This window comes from Podarcis tiliguerta (genome assembly GCF_965153285.1).
Source record: "Podarcis tiliguerta genome assembly, chromosome: 5".
Lineage (NCBI taxonomy): Eukaryota > Metazoa > Chordata > Lepidosauria > Squamata > Lacertidae > Podarcis > Podarcis tiliguerta.
Window position 1 is genome coordinate 66,511,862 of NC_139538.1, and position 9,349 is coordinate 66,521,210.

A 9,349-nucleotide genomic window follows, 5' to 3' on the forward strand; every position below is an offset into this window, starting at 1 on the left:
CATCCAAACCCAGACAAATTGTAGTTAGTCTCAACTATGGTTTATGGAGCATGCCAACCTTGTAAACCATGGTTTGAAGTTGGCTTTTTCCTTTAACCACAGTTAAGAGTAACCACAGTTTGTCTGAGTCTATATGTTACAGTAAACTGCAGCTAATTGGAATGATTAGCAAAACACCCCCCATTCCTTGTTGTAGCTGTCTCAGGGTGCCTCAGGTTACTTTAAAATAATCAATTGATTTAATTTAAGCACATCTGTAAGCAGCGTGCGACAGTGACAATTTTAAGGTAAAGCAGTAAACATTGCAATGTACTTCAAACTGAAGCACTTATTTTGCTCTCATTGCTTTTAGTGCCTATTACTTCCAAGTGTAAAATACATCAGCTTAATTATATTGTGGAGTGTGCTGCCAAAGGGGCATGCGTAAATTGAGAAGTATTGCAGGAGGGATGGTTGTGACAATGAGCCTCTTGGAAGATGCTATAGACATGAATTCACGTTCGATCAGGATACTTTTATCCTTGAGGGAAATGTTGATGGGCTGAAGATGCCAACTTCATTAATCCTTTTAGGTATTAAAATGTTCTATATTAGAGCTGCTCTGATACAGAAGTTCAACCATTTCTTCCTCTTGGCAAGTTAAAATTCAACAGCAGTTTTTATCCTTGGCTTTTCTCTCCATGGTAGAGAAATAGTAGTACTGCCAATCAGTTGGCACTCCATTCCTAAATATACTCTGCCAAATGAGTCAGGATACACTTGGACTTCCATTGAAAAGGGGTCTTCAGTGATTGACCTTCATTTGGCACATTTTCCAACAGTGAAGTTGGAAAACCACTAGTTTTGGGGAGCTTTGGATTTCAAAACTTACTGAGATGGGGGAAATGTGGGACACCCAGTTTCACCAAAGGGTGTTCCGTCTCTCATTACTTTTATATGACTGTTTAAAGGCTGCCAATCAGAGCTGAACCCTCTTAGCCTGGGGGAGAAACTAACATTGGTCCCGTATGTTTGTGCAAACACTCTCCACTTTCTTGGCACAGTGAACATAGCCCTTAGAATACAGAACACTCTTCTTTGTGTGCAAACGTAATGCACTTTCTTTCCACACAAAAAATCAACCCGTGAATTGTAAAGGCTCATGGGGAACACAAAGGAACACACTCAGTTTAGGAGCACTACTCCTGTCAAGTTTAAACTGCATAGTAGCACTCCATTCCCCCAGACAAGTAAGAATGCATTTCTTTATTTTCATTTAAAAGAAGCAAGAGTTACTGCACAGTGTGATTGACTATGAACTGCAGAGATATCTCGGGAGCTAAGCAGTGGGGCATCTTGATAGTGGATGGAAGCTTAAAATCTTGGTTTGGATTTTGCTAAAGCAAAATGAGCCATATAAGATGGAGAACGTGCCAAAACAATAGAGACAGCTTGTTGATTAACTCGAGGTGTGATACATAAGGAAATCCATTTGTGTTAAAAGTTTCTACTGAAAGTAGGTTGTTGTTTTTTTAATTATTTAAGGCCGTATTTCTATGCCACACACTTAACATGCATCACGGAAACATCTAAATATTTTTGGGTGTTTGGATAAGAAATGTTGCATCAGCCATGCAGGTTGTTTTTGCAATCTAACCTAATATTTTGGATTTCTAGGCATATGATTTTAGGAGGCTAGGCACTTAGGAGGTTTGTGTTTTGGTTCTTACTGGTTTATCAGCTCACTTGTTACAAAGTGAATCACCACGATGTTTGAATAAGTGAAACGTAAGAGAGTACTTCTTTTTCTGGAGAAAGTTTGCTTTTATGCCTCCCCTTTCCTAAGGGGGCGGGAACACTTCACTTTTGCAAATGGATAGGATCATTCCTCATGGTGGAAGAAGAACAAGTACTAAACCTACTTTTCACTTCCATGACTAGACTGAGCTTAACTCTTATGTGAATGCACTTCTGTGTGACGTATGAATGACAACTGTTTGGGCTTACAACGATGATATTTTGAGAAATTGCCTTATTGTATTTGTGTGTGTGTGTGTGTATTACCAGGCTCTAAATAAAAAGCTCCGCCATTAATAGGGACAATCAATCCTTCACATTGAAGTGTGGTGTGACTTTGCTTTCCATTGCATTTCATCCACAGAATCCAGTTCTTCTATAGTGTCTCACGACTTAAATTATGGACAATGCTAAATAGTTAAATAGTTTCGGCTACTTCCCACAGGTTCAGAACAATGATAACATTCACCAGAACTAGATACAGCCTGCAGGAAAGGGGGGCTCTGTTTAATTCACAGGATTTTTCAGTGAAATGGACCAGACATGGGATCTTTGAGTAAGATAGTTTTAACATGTTACACAAGCCTGTTGCCCTGTGATTTTGGAGTGGCTCGAAAGCAAACGGAGAGCTCCTTTTCCCGTTGAGACAAATGAAGCGTTCTGGTTGGTTAGATAAGAGCTACGTCTGAGCAAAAATGGCTTGCTGCCATTGAACGGGAAGTTTCTTCACTACTTCATTTCAAACTGAAATGAAGCTGAAAATTTAAAAATGGCTGCCATTAGCTTTTCTGTGGCCTGAAGGAAGACTTAAGCAGAAGATAAGGCATTAGACCTGTTTCTAAGCTGGCCAGCTCAGTAGTTAGCATGCCTAGAGGTTTTAATTCCTGAGCACCCACCTGCAGGTTGCAATGGTGACAAGCAAATTTAGTTCCTGTTAGAAACTAGATCTGTGACATCAACTCCTTTATTTCGCTTGGGGGGGGGGAGAGTGCCAAGAGTGCCCTAAATATGCAGCTAACCTTGGACTGGCTTAGTTCGTTTTGATCTTTTACAACTGACCCTATTCTGTTTTTCATGGCACATAGGGATGCTGTTGCAATCCTGTGGTTAAAAATGCATCTACAAATACATCCCTATAACCTAGATTCTAAACACACATACGATGAATATAGGCGTCAATCCTTCCATGCTGCAATGTTGTTTTGAGAGTAGAGGCAGCTGCATTAAGGAAAGGCATAAGATGGGAGGCAGCCGAGTCCCCTGGAAATTTCTACTTTTCACTCAAAAACCTATTTTAAGTGTTGGCTGGTACTTTAAAAGTTCTTCAGTCAAGTGGCATGAAGATGTGGTGAAGTGGTTTGTCTGGATTCTCAATAAAAGTGAAGACTTTCCTGTATGTTCTGTTACCCAGTTTTTGGAACTGCCACGTTCAAAGAGAGATGTTTATGTAAGTGTAGCTTCAGGGCAGAGGGTAGTTAGGTCCTGATCCTATGAACTCAAGTTACAAGTTGCATCTTATATAGGCCTTTTATCAATCAATCAGATTTCAATATCAAAAACTTCCTAAAATTCAGTTTAATTAAAGCAAGGTCATGGAAGAAAAGTTTGCCATTCCTTCCACCTTCAGCTACTTGCATTCTCCAGAAAGCTCTGGAAAGTTGGGGAAGCCCTCTTGACTAATCTGGTTTGGAGGCAATGCTGGGGTAAAAGGTGGTAAACTTTCCTTCTGTTAACTTCTGTAATTTGTATTTGGATCCAAACCTTATTTGGGATGATTCCTCCCACTCCTTCACCCATCTTACATTGTTCAGAAAGGCCTCCCAGATCATCCACATAAGCTTTTTATGTCTAGTGATCTGCTGGAGGCAGAAGGGACACACAACTCTTATTCTGTGAATATTATTTCTTTTTTTGCAAGTTATCTTCAGAGCCAAGCTTGAGCCATAAGGTTTTGCTCCAGTGGCCAGCTGCTCAAAAGACATCTAGAGATCTCGAACATTTCGTTTGCAAATGTTATCGCCATGAAGTCCAAATTTCTGTAGCAACCGTTTCTTTAGGCTATATGGTATCAATAACAGTTATCTGGTTTTGCAAATCTATAAGGCCTCAGCCACTTTCCTCCCCCTCTGCTTTCATATGATGTATTCAGCAGTGAGATCATTCCTTGTGCTGCTGCGCACCTAAAGAGATTTTGTATCAACATGTTTAGAAATGACAGAGCCTGACTAATTCAAGGACACACGAAAGAGATTCTCCATGCAATTGTGGGTGCATGGCCAGCTGAGGGAGCTGGTGGACTGAGATTTTCATGTCTGCTAGTCTCTTTGCTCGCTCTATGTATATTTATCAGCGAAGGAGCTGCAAATTACAAGCCTTTGAATTCCTCCAAAGGAACTGTATCAGTCATCTTGGTTCTAGAGCAAGCTGAATATCTGTACCTTTTGCCTATCCCAGAGCATATCAGCAAAACTAACCTTCTAGCAGAAGCTTGTGCCTTAGGCCAAATGGGGCACTTGCCCCACCCTATCCCTCCCCAAGCTATACTGCAGTCCCTTCTCGGTTCCTTACGTTCATATTCAATACATTAGAGACACACTGACTTGTTTCTGTCCATCTCTTCTATTGGCCAATCATCTCTGGGCAGCACAACCAATCACAATCATCCCTATGTGGTCACCCCTGTCCCCAGGGGATTTTAAATAATAACAGGGGACCCCTTGGGGCCTCCATTTTGATTATGTCCCCCACTTTCCCCAGGGGACTGATCAGGACTCCCTCAGAAATGCCGTTGAAAGTTCCAGATAATTATGGCAGTGCTTAGGAAGAGCTTCTGCAACCGATCAGATGCAAGCATTTCAGTCTGAGCCAATCTGAAGTATGCATTTGCAATCTGGGGTTTCCCCCCAACCCCACAGTTTACGTTTCCATCTTCTCACTTTTGTGAGCAGCAGGCTAAAGCACCTTGAAGCACTATCCTCTCTGAAGCCAGCCTGCCAGCCATTGAAAACCATAGCAATACAGTGGTACCTCGGGTTAAGAACTTAATTCGTTCTGGAGGTCTGTTCTTAACCTGAAACTGTTCTTAACATGAGGTACCACTTTAGCTAATGGGGCTTCCCGCTGCTGCTGCCGCGCAATTTCTGTTCTCATCCTGAAGCAAAGTTCTTAACCCGAGGTACTATTTCTGGGTTAGCGGAGTCTGTAACCTGAAGCGTCTGTAACCTGAAGCATCTGTAACCCGAGGTACCACTGTATGTCTTTGTGAGTTCAGTTCGTTGTTCAAATGGGCAGTGAGGGGCAGGTATGTTTCTGGCCTGGAGGGGATGAGAGAGAAGGAAAAAGCTGTGGTGGGGTATTTTGTGTCTTTGCTGACATTGAAGTGGGGGAGAGGGGAAAGCAGAGCTGTCCAGGAAGGACGACCAATAAGCCTTTGACACTGGGTCAGGGAGTTACGCAAAAGGGAGCACTTTGCCAATCTGATACCAGATTTGATAAAATGTCAAAGGGGAAAAAAAATAAAACAGCCTGATCCTATGCATATGCTATATTCCCATACATATTTAGCTAAGAGAAAATCTCATTGAAATCTCTGGGTAAAGATTATGATCAGGCTGTGCAACTGAAACCCCAACACACACACAAACCTGGAAAGGAATTCCTTTGAAATCAGTTGATTTGCCACCACTTAAACGTAAGATTTGAACTGAAAGTATCCGGATTAGGCTGCGACAATTTCAACTGATTAGGAGATAGTTCTGATTTTTTGTTCCTAGGCCATTTTTTAACTCCGTCCTCTAAAGCAAGTAGTGGCCGTAGGGGCAGGTGCTAATGAGCTGCCTGTCTTTGGTCTACAACAACCATCTTGCATCATTTAAGCTTTATCACAACAACCACGAGCTCACACAACAGCCAGTCTGTTTTTTTCAAAGTGCAGGCTGGCATTCCCTGTGAGACCACAATAGCCACAGGTGACATCTGCAGAGAAAAGCAGAGGAGCTGGCAGAGCTGACTGGGAATTTCCCAAGCTTCGGTTCACGTTCTGTTGACATTCGTCTGTCCTGAGAGAGAATGAAGTGCGCCTCATGTCGAACTTCTGGAGAATCACAGCACCTGCTATGGCTGCAGAGACCAGGAACACAGAACTGCTGCCTCCTGTATCATTTCTGCTGCATTCAGTGGCGTAGCATGGGGGGTGCAGGGGGGGCCGGCCGCACCGGGCACAACATCTGGGGGGGGGGGGCGCTCGCACTCGCAGCTCTCTGCCCCTACCTGGCTCGCTCACTGTCTCTCACTGCAGTGCTGGCTGTGCGAATCCGATCCGAGCCGCCAGGTCGCCGCCCACTGTGGAGGGGAGGGTGCCAGGCGTGCGGTGCGGAGAGAGAGCGAGGGACTATCTGGGGGAGGGACAGTGCAGCGGGGGGGCGCAAATTACTTGCCTTGCCCCGGGTCGCTGCCCACTGTGGAGGGGAGGGTGCCAGGCGTGCGGTGCGGTGCGGAGAGAGAGCGAGGAACTATCTGGGGGAGGGACAGTGCAGCGGGGGGGGGGGCGCAAATTACTTGCCTTGCCCCGGGTGCTGACAACCCACGCTACGCCACTGGCTGCATTAACAACACCAAAGTGACTTCTCCAGGGCAGTGTGTGTGGAACTCGAGGGCTGCCCAGGCGACACAACCCTCCTCTGAGCCTTGCTGATGTAATCCAAAGGAAAGCAGAAGGATATGTTTGGCACTTCCTTGGCTGGAGGAGTAGTCGGAAGTAGTCAAAGAAGGCACCATCCTACCTTCTTAGGGAGTCCACTCTGGATATGTGTAGGGTTGACTCTTTAGCCTTTTCTTCTCCCAAAGATGTCCCACAAGGCAGCAGATGCAGATTTTCCCCTCGGTTTACTCCCCAAGCCTTTCTCACAAATGAGTACAGCCACAAGAAGGCAGAAGTTTAGGATCGGGTCCATGCAGAGGTGTTAATTCAGGGACAAGGCTAGCCAGCCACTGAGAACACACTCAACAGGTCTGCATTTGGCACTGCATTGCACAACATTGAGATGTGAAGCTTTCATGAGCCAGACTTGTTCCAGTTTTGACAAATCTGTATTCTAGGTATGGAAAGCTGACAGGTTGTTGCCGTTGTTTCTGCCTGCACCCCCTTCTCAGAGGATGCCTTGCAGCATTGAATGTTTATCTCTCCTGCACTCATTGTTCATCCCAATGTAAGGAGGAAAGCTGTTAATCGGAAGCAATCATTATGGTACAGCACACTCTTTATTAAAAGCCATACTGGATTAACTTGTTAAACACGACTGCACAAATCATTTTATTAGTTGCGTTCGTAGCTGGAACGGAACTGCTAGATGTGATATCTGAATATTTCTTTAATTGAATTTGGGCCCACAACATATATAAACATTAGACATGGCAATACAGCTGGAACTTTTTGAACACTGTGAGCAAAATAATACTGCTCAGGTCATCATTTGATAATGAGGATTAGCCAATTGACCCACCTGTTTCTCTGAACCTGTATTTTTTTCCTGCTACCAAATGAAACCAGTTGCCTGTGAATACGTTGCAGGAAGTGCTTCACTCTGTGAAATGGGCCACATAGCTCATCAGCACCTTCAACTGGCAATTTGGCCACTCCCTGGTGCCACAGGCACTCTTGAATCGAGAGTCTTCACAAAAACCTAGACTGGAAAATTGGTGTTCAGATCCCACCAAAGCAGCATACTAGGGGATCATGGGCTGTCCACAGTTCCTCATCCTACCTTACAGGATTGTTGTAAGGACAAAATGGAGGGCCTTAACATTGGGTTCACTCTCCAGAGGAAGGGTGTGATACAAACGTGATTCTCCATCATTCCTCGTAAGGCTGAAGAGTAACTGTGGTGCTATTATTAACACAACAAAGTACCACCCCTTGCATTTAAAGCACATTCCACACACATGTCTCCCCCCCAAAGAATCCTGGGAACTGTAGGCTGTTAAAAGATGCTGGGGATTGTAGCTCTTTGAGGGGGAAACTACATCTCCCAGGATCCTCTAGGGGAAAGCCAAGGGCTTTAAATGTGCACAGAATATACTTTAAATGTGTGCTAAAGGAAGCAGCAGAAAAGCATGGCTGGTGATGGATTGCCAGACTCTGTTCGTACTGTTCTCATTTAACGGGAGAAAAGAGCGAGCAAGCCCTGTTCTAATCATGGTTTAGTGTTAAGAGGAGAGCCATGCAAAGGGACACGTTAAATATGCATTGAATATATTAAATTGTGTTAAATAGATGCACATTTGATATTTGGGGCTTACAGGCAGATCCATATAAAGCAAAAGCTGTGTCAACCTGTATATAAGGATTCTGAAAGCGGTGCCGTTGTAGCTCCCTCCTGAATGCAGAGAGATGATTCAGCTCAGAGGTACTTTAATTGCGCCTTCAAATGAAGCAGGCTGGGCATCATGACTCTTGAACCTGCTTTTTTCCTCTGCCTCAGCACTCCCTGATAACAGATACTCAAAATAAAAAAAAAGGAAAACCAGAGGGCATTCATAATCTGCTCTGGATAGGTCACGTCAATCTGATAACTGCTTTAACTGGAAAATATATGTGAATAAGCAGGAGATACGAAGAGGTTCTTCACAGAATATACAACGGCTTTTTTTTATCATGCCACCTCTAATGTTACGCTTCTTGCAAGCTTTCACGACGAGATCTAAATGCGTGACTTTGCAGAAAATTGGAAGCTTGGGTCAGTCCATTAAAAGATACCATCTTTTTTTTCTTGCCTTCATCCTGGAGACAAGGGAGAAGCACAGCAGCAGTGTCTCTCCTTAGCGCTAGGCAGACTGAGGGATCACAGGCCTCCCTTGGCTGGTATGTAGAATGAAGGTATCCACTTAGCAGCAAATTTGTCCCTGATTTTTGGGGCTTTTGCTGACTCTGTGATATTGGGCAAGTTTTCCATATAATGCCGTTTGCCGGACTCACCCGGACTCCTTTCACAGTAAAAAGATGTGTTGTTTCACATTATATTTTCTCAAACTGCTGCCTTCTTATTGGCTGCTCCCAGACACTTGAAGTCCCTCCCTAGAGAGGTTAGACTGGCTCTCCTTGTTGTCCTTCTGCTGGCAGGTGAAGACTTTCATCTATTAAAACAGCCTTTTGGGAATGGACTCTTTTAAAGGAAAGGGCTGGTGTTGTGATGTTTTTATTGCAATTATATGTCTGTTTTAATATATTGTATCTATCAGCTATCATCTGTCAAGCTATCTAGCTATATTTATATCTATCTATATCTATCTCTATCATCTATCTATCATCTATCTATCTATCATCTATCTATCATCTATCATCTATCTATCTATCATCTATCTATCATCTATCATCTATCTATATAGCACCTATCTATCTATCTGTTATCTATCTATCATCTATCATTTATCTGTCTATCTATCTATTATCTATCTATCTATCTATCATCTATCTATCATCTATCTATCATCTATCTATCATCTATCTATCTATCTATCTATCTATCTATCATCTATCTATATATCTCTATCATCTATCTATATCTATCTATCTATC